Here is a 12,852-nt window from a genome sequence, read left to right on the forward strand (position 1 = left end):
AAATAAAAAAATGAAAATTGAAAACCGAAATGAATAGTGCTGGACACGCCAGAATCCGGCCGGAATCTGGCCGGATTAGCGGCCGGATTCTTGGCCGGATACTGTCCAGTGAGCAACTCGATTTTTTCAAAAGTTCCACCCAATCCGGCCGGCAATCCGGCCAAGATTCCGGCCGGATTTTCTGGCCGGATACCGTCCAGTGAGCAACTGGCCGGGTTTCCAATTTTTCTCAGGCAATCCGGCCTTCAATCCGGCCAGTTTCTGGACGGATTCCTGGCCGGATTCAGGCCAGTGAGCTTTTGCCAAATTTTTTTCTTTTGCCGTTTGAAAGCCGAATCGCTCCGAAGTTCATCCAAACATGAATTCAACATATAAACATATATATACAATGGAAAACAACAGTTACAACCATAATGGCATGCCAACCATTCATTAAGGAGTACACATTCGATTTGCCTATCAAAAGGAAATGAACCCGTTACATTAGGGTTTCACTTCGAGAGCGATACAAAAGACATGTACAAGCTCAGTATGGCAATTGACTATCCAGTCCATTTTCAAAAGCATTTATATTCCTGTAAGGAAAACAAATAACACGGAATGAGCCAAGGCCCAGTGGTATACCACCCAATAAGCAATCAAAGTCATATAAGAATGAACCTTCATTTAAAGTGCACAAATAAGCAATGAAGCAAAATGGTAAAAGGATACGGTCGGCTCTCAAGAGCCCATTTCCACGCTTGTAATCTTGAACCAATCTCATTGACTCTCCGTCAATGTTAAAATACCAAACCGTAGACAACTCTTTACTTCCATTCCTTCCACCCAACATACCCCAACCGGGCCCGCACTCCATTTCAGTAGCTTTTGGTAATACTCGAGTTTACCGGAACCAAGGGTCTCATTACCACAAGGTTCCCCAGTACAGTCCCCGTGGCAATTCAATCTTCACGACCAAGCCCTCGCCGGCTCGATCCAATTGACTACCAAACGGAGTTGAGCTCAGTAATGCAGTATGGCCGTTGGACATCGTCCAAACGACATCAAGTCGGTGTCCATGAAATGGAATTTACCAACCAATATATCAAGTCCAGGAATGCAATAAAACGGTAACCAATCAGTGACAGTAACACAATAAAACGGTAACCAAACAGTGACAGTAACACAAGAGGTGAGGGCGGTCAAGTACACCCTCACCTTGATCAATTTCAATATCCAAGTAGGCCATTAAGGCATCACATAACATTTAACAAAGCCACATAGTAATCCATCAAGTGAGTGGTATACTCACCAAGTGAGAAAATGGTGTTTCATACACCGTGATCACCAAGACGCCGTGAGCTACCGTCACGCCCTAGAATCACACAACAAATGCAATGAGACTCGAGAACGAGTCATCAAACAATGCTAAACACAACCCCAATAGGGTTTCACATGCATAAGTAGGCATGATAGCAAACCAGAAATTAATATATGGCCTTAACTTAAGCCTCGATAGAAAAACCGTGTTTGAGCTTAGCATGCGGTAATGGCGTCAATTTCACTACGGTTATCGGTTGGGGGTGTAAGACCCACCATTTCGAAGCTATGAAACAGGGCTACAACAATGTAGAAGGGCACTCAATCCAGTTCCTAGCTTAACTAGGTCAAAATTGCAAAATACTAAACCAGAATTACCAAAACAGGTTTGCAAAACACAGAAAACTGTAATCGGTATATCTCAGTCCATACAAGTCCAAATACCGAAATTCCAAAGGCATACGTTAGCTAAGACATTAGCTACAGTTCATCAGAAGACATCAACTTCAAAATCCAAACCAAAACCAGTCAAAATGACCAACCACTATCGCAGTTTTCGCATTCTGTCCAAAGCAGAACAGCTACAGTAATTTCGTCATAACGCATTCTACATTAATCCAAATGACCTGAAATTTTACAGGCATCTCCATCACATCAATACCTACAACTTTCATGTTTTGAGCAAAGTCTAATTCGGCCTCTAACCTAGTGATCTAAAACCGGACAGAATTGGGGATTTTCAAACCCTAACTTTCCAATTTTCCATCCAAATCCAAAATTAGTTGCATTTATCCACATTTCACATCCACCAGAGCCATTATAGTCCATTGCCAATCATCAAAGATGGCCACAACATTCATTTCATACGAAACCAGAAAAATTCCCAAGAAAATAGAAAACTTCACCAAATCACTTCAAACCAAGATAAAACCAGAAATTTCAGCACTTCACTCACTAATAAGCATAATTTAAGCTCCATAAGGTGTAAGAGGGTGTTCAAGCTTCACTTACCAAGAAACAAGAGAGAGAGGGTTGTTGAACACCTTAAACCTTCAACCAAGCTTCACTAAACAACTTACTAGCACTAGGAGGTAAGATTGTATGGAATGGAATTGGATGTAACCAATGTTTTTGGTTGATTTGCTCCAAGTAGAAGCTTGAAAATTGAAGAAATCTCCTTCCTTTCTTGCTCAAGGTGGCCGGCCAACAAAGAGAGAAAAATGGTGAATTTTGTGCATTTTTTTGATATATAATTCTTTGGTCAAAAAAAGTCAAGAAATTGAATAGTGATTCTTAAAAGGTTTCCAATGAGGAGGTGACACTTGTCACCTCCATAAATGCATTCTTATCTTTCTTTCCTCACTCACATCAATCACTTCACACATTCTACTTATCACTTAACATCCGATAAATTTTTCACAGTATCCGAAACTTACACTTAATGGCCGAATTTTTCCGAACTTTTCGCACTAGTGGGTCCCACGTCCACTATTCACTCTTAATTTTCTAAAAATTCACCAATGCTAGAAAAGTCATCTTAAAACTATTCTAAGCCAGAAAATGCAGAAAACATGCAATTAAAGGGAAATAAACCCTAGGAAAATATTAGGGTTTTACGGGTTCTCACAATAAGCATTAAAGGAAACCAGAAAAATCCGGAAATGGAAATAAGCTTTAACCCAAGAAAACAGTTTTTGACGTCATTTTGCGGTTTTGGCACCAAAGACACTACGATTGTCGGATGAGGTGAAAGACCCACCATTTCGGAGCTAAAAGACAGGGCTACAACATCACGGAAGGTCACTCAGCCCAGTTTTGAGTGCAAACAGGTCAAAAATGCAAGATACTTCATCAACAACGTAAAACAGATTCACCAAAACGCATTCAAGCGGAAACATCATAACTCAGGCTCTACAAGTCCAAATCCAGAAATTCCAAAACCAGTTGAAAGCTAAGAAACAGGGATAAATTTCATCAGAAGACCTCAACAACCAATTCGGAATCAATTCCAGCCAAAACAACCAATTACAGTCGCAAATCCCAATTTCGGGTAAACCAGAACAGCAATAGTAATTTCAACGTTTCTCACTCTACACAACTCCGATTGACCTGAAATTTTGTAGACACCTCTAAAATATCATTATCTACACTTTTCATGTTTTGAGCTAAGGCCAATTCGGCCTATATCTATGACCTAAAATTTCGGACAGAATGAAGAACCAAGAACCCTAATTTTCCAGATTTCTTCCAAAACAGAAATTAATTGCAATCTTCCACTTTTTCCACCTTCTAGAATCATTATATACCATTTCCAATCATCATACATAGCCACACAATCATGCTTATATTAAAACAGAAAAATCCCCAAAAATAAAAAAACTTCACCAACTCAACCAAAACTCAAGATTTAATCCATAAATTTGCATCTTATACTACCACTAAGCATGATTTAAGCATCAATTAAAGGAGGAGGGTGGTTCTTCACAACTTACCTTAAGAAACAAGAGAGAGAGAGCTATTGGTCACCTTAGCTTTCCAAACAACTCCACAAAACAACTCACTATCACTCCCTTAAGTGTTTCTATAGAACAAAAACAAGTTTAGATGGTTGAATTCTTGGATTTGAGCAAGAGAGAATCAAGAAGTTGAAGAGGTTTTCTTTCTTCCTTTCCTAGAGAGAAATTCGGCCAAGCTTGAAGAAAAATGGAAGATATTTGGTCAATTTTTGGTTTTATTTAGTAATGGGTAAAAGGTTGAATAGTAAGTCAAAACAAGATTTAATCATATGGTGACACATGTCCCTCTCATTAATTCATGCCTAACTTGTTTTTGTCTTTCTCACACCTATGCACTTGGTACCTCTAAATATCTCATAACACCCGGTAACTTTAAACCCAGTATCCAAAACTTAATCTAGTTGGCCGAAATTTTCCGAACTTTTCGCACTAGTGGGTCCCACGTCCGGTATACGCTCTTAATTTCTCAAAATCTATTCGATACTAGAAAAATCATCTAAAAACTATATCTGCTCCTTAACAATATCTAGAATTTTTCCTAATCACGAAAATACAGAAAACAAGCCATGAAAATGCGAAAACCGAGAAAATGCAAATTACGGGTTCTCACACCCTTGAATGAATATTTTGTCCCTTTCGATATTTTTTATAAATTTAGATTTGCGTCCATGTAAAAAACATTCAAATGTGATAAATTTAAGGGTCAGATTAAGAAAATTTTTTAACTAAATCTTACAACTAGCTTAGGCTAGATTACAAGGATGCCTTAGGTTTGAATCAATTGAACCTTTGCCTTCTTTTTCTTCAACCGTGACTTCCAAACTTATTTTTTCTTATTTTCTAAGATCTGGAATTGTCGAAAAGGATTTTATATTTATTTTATTTTATTTAAATTTTGTAAAAACATTTTGGGTGATTTGGTACATCCAAACTCAATACCAAGTAGCAATTCTTATTTTTCTCAAAAACCCTTTTTAGACTAAATTTTGCGTTCAAACTGTCACTTCTTCAAAGTCCCATTTTCGACTCTTTTCACTTATTTTAAAAAAAAAAACCACATTTTTTGTAAACATCCTTTTCATCGCGAAGAATGGGGCACGACATTGCCAATCCAAGAAATTGAAAATATTAATTATTCGAGAATAATATGCAATTACTCATAATTTTATTATAGGTAGTAAAGATAAAAGAGAACTGCTATTTATGTAACAACAAAATCAAGTAAAAATGACAAAAAATGAGTTTGATTTTGCACCCACTATTTTATTCAAATCTACAACCGTCTTGTATAGATTCTTAGATTTCAAAAATTGCTAGTAGGTTCGAATCCCATTTAGTTATTTTGATCTTCAGTGTTCTTAACAAACCAAAACAATTTCAACTGGTAGGTACTTATTACCAATTACAACTCTTGCAACTTCTAAATAGTTGAATTATCAACTCTTAAGAAACTACATCATATGTGTTATGTGACGACCCCACCTCCCCCTAGGGCATACCCAAGGGTTTGACAGACCGCCTATCTAATTTTCGACAAGACTCACTCACGCACTATAAAATTTATAAAATAATAATCTCAACCGTAAGAGCAATAGCAATTCCAACCTTAGATGTATACAATCGGGGACATCAAATGCCCAAACAATCCATAAATACAGTCTGGACTCCAAGCATACAAAGTAAAATCCAAGCGAACCCAATATGGAGTTAAGAAGTGCTCACTCGAGCAACTAACAAAATTTAGACAAAGACTATACCTTCTTCAACTCCCACTCTCACGTTCTCGCCCCCCCTCCCGCCCCGCGTAAGGAGAACAAACTAAAGGAATGAGATTTCAACCAATGAGGTTCCAAGAATCATGCAAGTAAACTAATATGCATGATATAATTCATAGGATATCAAGAAACAAGTCAAATCCAGATAGATCATGCAATAATGTATAATAAAGAATACATTCATGTCAAAAAATATGGTTTGCTCTCAGGAGAGCAGGTTCCAGAGTAGCATGTCTAGGAGCCGTTGATACTCAGTCAATCATAATGTCCGTAGACTACCACTTGTCTCCAACTCCATTTCTACAATCATCTCCCTGTACCGGGTCCCCACGTCAAACAAGTACCCAAGATTCGTCAATCTCCTCGACCAAACCCTTGCCGGTTCGATTCGACCAACTATCCACGGGGTGGAGGTTAGAGTTCCAAGCATTCAAGTATTCATTATTTGGACTTGAAACCCCAAGTATTCAAGTATTGACAAGTGGAGTCGTTAGTTGTCACCCAATGCTCACGCATGTCACGATTGGAGACGTTAGCTGTCGCCTAACGCTCCGTATTCAAGCATGTCACGAGTAAATAGGTTAGGAAATTCTTCCTTTACCCAAGGTTGTACAGTTTATCCAACCACTCTAAGGCTGATCTCAAGTAATAGTTCAAACGAAGGGCCCAATTCAGCCGTTACCGGCTTATATTCAAGCATACGCATAAGTAACTCAAGGCTGTCTAGTTTACCCGACATCTCGGATAAGGGTGCTAGCGAAGAGCCTAGTTCAGCCGCTGCAAGGAGGTATACTGCTGGCTTACATTCAAGCACATGTACATGTAAGTCCACATGCAGGGTCATATAATTCAACTTCATAAAGGTCGAGTGCAAATATGTACACATTCACCTAGCCAAGATCAAATCAAGTAAGCTCATTATGTCAAGTATTTCAAGCATTTCAACTATTTCAAGGTCAAGTGTTTCAAGTCAAGCCACAAGTCACATGTATATCAAATTACTTGTACATGCATAAACAAGATATCAAGAGTTTAGTCAAGTTAGGTCGACTGTGATAAAGTACACATTCACCTATGCAATAACAATTCAAGTGCCTAGCAATTTCTAGCAACAAATCATATTCAATCAAATAACATGAAACACGCAGTTGAAACACTTACCACTTGACCTCACCAATTGGTTACCCTGGTTCTTCCTCTAGAATATTCTCAAGTCCTGTGAGCATGTAATGTATCAAGAGTCTAGCTACTTAAAACCAAGATGATAAGAAAATATGAGATTTGAAACTTCACTTAACAACCACAGAAACTACAGTTTAACCCTAATATTAGAAAACCAAAAGGGCCACAGTTTCTTATTTAAATCAAGTTCCTATCAAGTTCAAATCAAGTGAAATACTTCACGCATGCTAAGGTTAACACATATATAAGTATTTAAAATCAAAATATACAGGATTTAGCCAAGGAAAGTTAGGTTTAAAACTCAGAAAAGTTTTCTAAAGCTTTCCCAAGTCCTACTTAATCCATTTGATAAAATTTCCAACTTTGGTGACATTCTTTGAAAATATATAACTTGAGTTCCGTAGGTCAAAAAATCACAAAACTTACATTGTTAGAAAATAGACTCAAAGCACTAACAGGCTTTAGAAGACATCTTCATGAAATTCAGCTCATAGATTAGTCAAATTTCAATTTAAAACTCATTGCTATCACAAGTGTAGAAACAGATTAGTCATGATTTTCAAGAAACTTTGCAGATTTTCTGGTAATTATAGAAATTGAACCAAACCCTGAATTTTATACCATTGGAAGCTCTATGAGTCTAGTTTCAAACACAATAAATGAAACTCAATTCTGACTTTCCTATACGAAGTTATAGCCAATTTTCCAAAACTGCACAGAGCTTCCAGTTAAAACTTTCAAATTTCTAACAACTTGAAAAAATGAAACTTTTCTTAACAAAATCTCACTCCCTTGGCTCAAATTCAACATACATGTGAAGATTAAGGTTTGAAAAAGTATCTTAAACAAAAACCTTGCCAAAATCACCATAAATTTTTGAGCTGAAAAATTCACAAACAACTCAAGAAGAAATGAAAGCCTCCATAAAAGTCATCTCTTTTAACTTCTACAACATCATCCATAAACTAAACTTCAAAGTAAAGGAAGAAAACTAAGGTTTCTAGCAAGATTCACCTCTTACCTTCAAATTCAAGGATGATAAGCAAATCAAGAAGATGCAAGGCTTTTCTTCCTCCAAAAACTCCACCAAGAGCTTCCCTCCAACCTTGATTCAAGATTTATCGGAGTAGATTAGGGTTTTTCTTCGGATTTCTCACAAATTTGGACAAGAATCAAGGCTAGAATTTTTTTGTGATTTTCTCCCTCTTTTCTCCTTCCCAAATTCATCCAAGGCCAAGGAACATGAAAAAGAAATAGTCAAATGATAAGAGTTCAAGTTGGATAAGAAGAAAACTTGGTCTTGGTCAAGGGTATTGGTCAAACTTTGAGTGACAAATGACAAATGACAAGATCACAAGGGTACTGGCCATTATAGAATGTTTGAACAACCAACCAATTGGGGAGACCATGGTGAGGACATCTTCTTTGAAGATCCTTAAATATCTCCCAAACTTCATATAAAGACTCGCCTTCATGTTGAGTGAAACCTGTAATATCCATGCGAAGTTTAGCTTTTTTTTTAGGAGGAAATATTTATTTAAGAATACTTTGTCAACTCACTCCAAGAAGTGAAAGTATTAGCTGGATAAGAGTTAGGCCATACCTTTGCTTTGTTACAAAGTGAAAAAGAAAATAACCTTAACTTAATTGCATCTTCACTTACTTCATGTATTTTGATTGTACCACATAAATCCATGAAGTTAGTTAGATGAGTGTTAGGATCCTCCATTGCATTTCCTCTAAATTGACTTTGTTGAACCATTTGGATGAGTGAGGGTTTAATTTCAAAATTATTTGCATTAATTGCTGGCCTTGCAATGCTAGTTTGTGCTTCCGATTCATTTGGCAAGGCATAGTCCCTCAAAGGTTTTGGCCTTTACTCCTCAATTTCAATGAAAGTTTCACTTATACTTTCCACCTCAATTCGCTCTTGTTGGGCATGTCTTCTTTCTCTTCTCGCCGTGTTTAATTCTTGAAGATAAATTGTGTCTTTAGTGAAGAATTTAGTCCCTAAAAATAACCAAAATGAACAACTAAAAGATATATAATATAAGATTAACACAATAAAGATAAAGCCTAGATTAATTAAACTTGCTTTAACTCTAGTGTTACACCGAAATCTAAGCCTAAGTCCCCGGTAACGATTCTAAAAACTTGATAGGGTATTTTACTACACTGCAAATTTTAAAACCTTATTACCCTATTTTCGCAAGTATACGGTTCATTTATTGAGTATAGGGATAATAGGTATCGATCCCACAAGGACTTAGAGTTTGGCAATCATTTAAGCTTAATCACTTGCTTTATTATCTAGAAAATCAAAGTTTAAGTAAGAAAATCAAAGAAAGTTAATTAGGCGGTACAACCGGCCATAAGATTTAGAATTTAGCTTAAGCAAATAATGTAAAATAGGCCATTAGGTGGAAAAACCAACCATGCAAGTAGTAAGTTGCAAGAAAGTAAATAAAAGTAAAGAAAAGTTATATTAGAATTGCTAAAAGATTAGGTGAGAGGATCCTAAGGATTAGAATCCCTTGTTATGTCAAGATTAGAAGTTAGTTAAGGTGATTATGCCTATGCTTCCATGGATTGTCAAGGAAGAACTTCCAATTGTATGTCCTTACTTTCACCAACGGACATTTAAGATAAACCGCTTTGGCTAATTTCTTGAGAAATTGCTTTCGCCAATTCCTTTAACTTCTTGAATCATCCTTTACCTATGTTCATAGAGAAAGGGTAAGAAACAAATTAAATAAACTCGGTGAAGTTATTATATGAATCCAACCAATCATTATTCACTACTTTCGTGAGAATAAGGCTAATGTTTAAGAATTTAGATCTATTAGAAGGCAACTTTCTTGCTCAACTTTATCAAATCATTCATAGTTGATGGCCAAATAATTATAAAGCATAAGCACAAGTTCTCAAACTAACAAATCATGAAAAAGCATAATCATCCCTTAACTACTTCAAATCAAGACTGTAACAAGTTCATCTTCATCCTAGGATATGAAAAAGCTTAGCTAGACATCACATTAAGAACATTTAAGTATGAAACAAACTTGTAACAAAGCATGGCAAATAAGAACAAGAGACAAAATTTAGGAAGAAGAATTCTTATTCAATCTTGAAGTTTGAATTCTTGAATTCCTTCACAAGTTGATCTCTCAAATAAGTTTAATACAAGAGTGTTTGCACCTCCCTCCTAAAGCTCTTTAAACAAAGAAAGAAACTCTCAATATGAAACTAGAGCTAAACTACTTCTATCTCTACTTCTACTCTACTCTATAAGGTGCTATCTCTTACTAACATTCCTTTCAAATGAATGAGATTTAAGCAATATTTATAGATGTTTTGGAAGAGAAGATGTTCTCATAATGTAGACACAAAGTTGTTTTCTACTTCTCTAACTCAATTCTACCTGTTTCCAGACATTTTTCTTGCAGAGGAATTGGTCAAAAAGATTGTGTGAACAAAATGCAAGTTGTAGAGTAAGTTGCAGCTGTGAATCAGGGATCTGCGACCCTATACCTTGCAGATCACCTCATGGATCTTTGTTGCACTCAGTTTTGCACTTTCAGCTTCAATCTCAACTTTGCTCTATTTTTTTTCCAAATTCAATTGTGACTTTCTTGATGATGGAGGCTGAATTAGCTCCTGCACAAAACATAAAAGTTGTAGTTCTTTGAGTTGGCTTTCCAATGGATCAATAATCATCTTATTTGGATTTGTATTGACTGAGAAATGATCAAAATACCCCTAACTGATAAATGCTCTATTTCAACTTTTGATGATAAATTTTTCCCACTGTGTTTTGACTTTTCTAACGTAGGAAACGCTTAATTGAACTGGATTTGCGATGTCGACAAGAATTATAGAGCTTATGTCTTCCTTCAAAATGGTTTAATAATGCACTAATTCCCGATACTTGTGGCTGCAAGATATCACCAAAATAACCAATGTGTTAAAGTTGTGAAACTCCTTTTTGTTCTCAATCAATTATATTAGACCAAAACTACAAAAGACAACATAAACGATTACATATTAACCTACACTTTTGCATGTTTTGGTTAAGAAAAACTACTTTATGAAAATTAACTTATAAAGGAATTCAAATCTTCCATTTTAACTTAAAACACACAAAAACATAACCTAAAACGTAACTAAAAATAGGTAAAATAAAGACTAATCAGAAAGAGTGATCATTTTACCTAAATGCGGATCCTAAATAAGGAAGAGATATATTGCAATTTGGTCTTGTTTTGAGAGGTTCATCATGGAGTCTTCTACATGAATTTAAACATGACATTTTTTAGCTTCTTTGTCATTTGAAGAATGCAATTCTATTGTATTGCCTGTCCTCGATGATACACCAATGCACATTGCATGCTAGCTTATGATTGTTTTCTAAATTTTAGGGAGCACAATTTTCTTATATTTGTCAAATAAATGGAAAGTTATTCAAACAAAAATTTTTGTAATCAGATGGCCTAAATTGAGGCGAAGTTTTATAATACATTTGTGGAGTACGCTTGAGAGTCAAATGGTCTTCAAATCTGTTGTTCAAAATTTATAAATCAACATTTTTATGAGTAGTAATTGTTGCATCATTTTTTCAAATAAAGAAAGAAATTTTTGTCAAAAAAATTCAAGTGTATGTTGTATTTTGGCAAACCCCTCTTTGTAGGAGTTTACAGCTAAGATGGAGGAAGAACTACAAGTTAAAATCTTGCAAATTTGAAGGTCAACCATGAATAAAAAAAAGCAATAATGAGATATTTCAAAGTGGAGGGAAACATCTTAGTCTCTTCTGTTTAGAACGGAAGTGGCAATACCTACCAAATTTGAGATCCCATCCTTGCGCATCTTAATGAAAGCCTAGGTAAAAGAAACAAAATGGTGACTTGGTACACCTATACTCGATACCGAGCGGTGACTCCCTTTTTCTTAAAACCCTTTTAGACTAAATTTTGGTCCCAAACTAGCTCATTTTTTTAAATTCCCATTTTAGACTCCTTTTCATTTATTTTTTAAAATGAAAACACATTTATTGTAAATACTTTTTTATTATGAAAAATAGGGCGCAACACTCTTTAAAAGTAGATACTTATTATCCTTCTTTTCAATTTAGTTCTTTTAAGTTCTCATATATTAAATATCTGGTATTTCATACCCAAGGAACTTAACTTAGAAGGAAATATACTAATTAATCTCAATTATAAATTTAACATGAAACTTTCACAAAGTTACATTTTATTCAAGTTAAAACTATACAATGAAAGTTTACATTATAAGGCTTATTCTTTAAAATCTTTTAATTTATCAACTCTTGATAATTAATTCACATTTTCAACTCTTGATATCTTTTTAGTCAACTCTTGACTTATAGTCAATGACAAAATTTGATTGAACTAATTTTTCAATATAGCCAATCATTCTCTAATAAATCAATATCTATTTAAAGAAAAATTGTCATTTTTAGTAATGAAATTATTGTTGAAGGATTTCATATATGTTAAATCTTGATTATCCATCATTCAATTCTTTGAGATGTCTAATTATGGTGAAATAAAATGAATCCTTGTAACATAGGAGATTTAGGAAGCATCTATGATACACTATCATTAGCTCTTTTATACTTACTATACTTTTAATTCTATTCCATCTTCTATGATTGGAAGTATTAAGGTTTTAAAAAATATAGCCAAATTTATTTGAGAACTTTTCTCAATTCATGTTGCCTACAGACACCAAATTTTTGTCAATTTTTAACATTTTCTTGAATTTTATCTATTTAATGAGTTGTTTATTTTCTTGCCTTTTAATATGTATTTTTCCTATATTATAGGTTTGTTTCAAGAAAATAAAAAAAAACAAACAAAACAAAAACAAAACAAAAAAGAAAAAGAAAAAAAATTACGCTCTCTAATAATTTTCCCCTACCAAAACCACTATTAACCCATTTTACACTCAATTTCTATTGACATTTCTTTTTATTTGGGACAGAAATTCATCATTTTTACACAACTACTCCACCCATTTTTTTCTTTGACTCTTCCTCGGCTCTCTCTTTTTTTTTT

At 34.9% G+C, this 12,852-nt stretch overlaps 1 non-coding gene across 1 annotated transcript; it reads left to right on the forward strand.

Moving 5' to 3' along the window:
• The first annotated feature begins 8,174 nt into the window (after nt 1–8,174).
• Nucleotides 8,175–8,281, forward strand: LOC113757714. Its single transcript, XR_003466456.1, has one exon. It is a non-coding gene; the product is annotated as a small nucleolar RNA R71 (small nucleolar RNA).
• Nucleotides 8,282–12,852: the final 4,571 nt, after the last annotated feature.

The sequence above is a fragment of the Coffea eugenioides genome, unplaced genomic scaffold (assembly GCF_003713205.1).
Source record: "Coffea eugenioides isolate CCC68of unplaced genomic scaffold, Ceug_1.0 ScVebR1_325;HRSCAF=982, whole genome shotgun sequence".
In the NCBI taxonomy this organism is placed as follows: domain Eukaryota; kingdom Viridiplantae; phylum Streptophyta; class Magnoliopsida; order Gentianales; family Rubiaceae; genus Coffea; species Coffea eugenioides.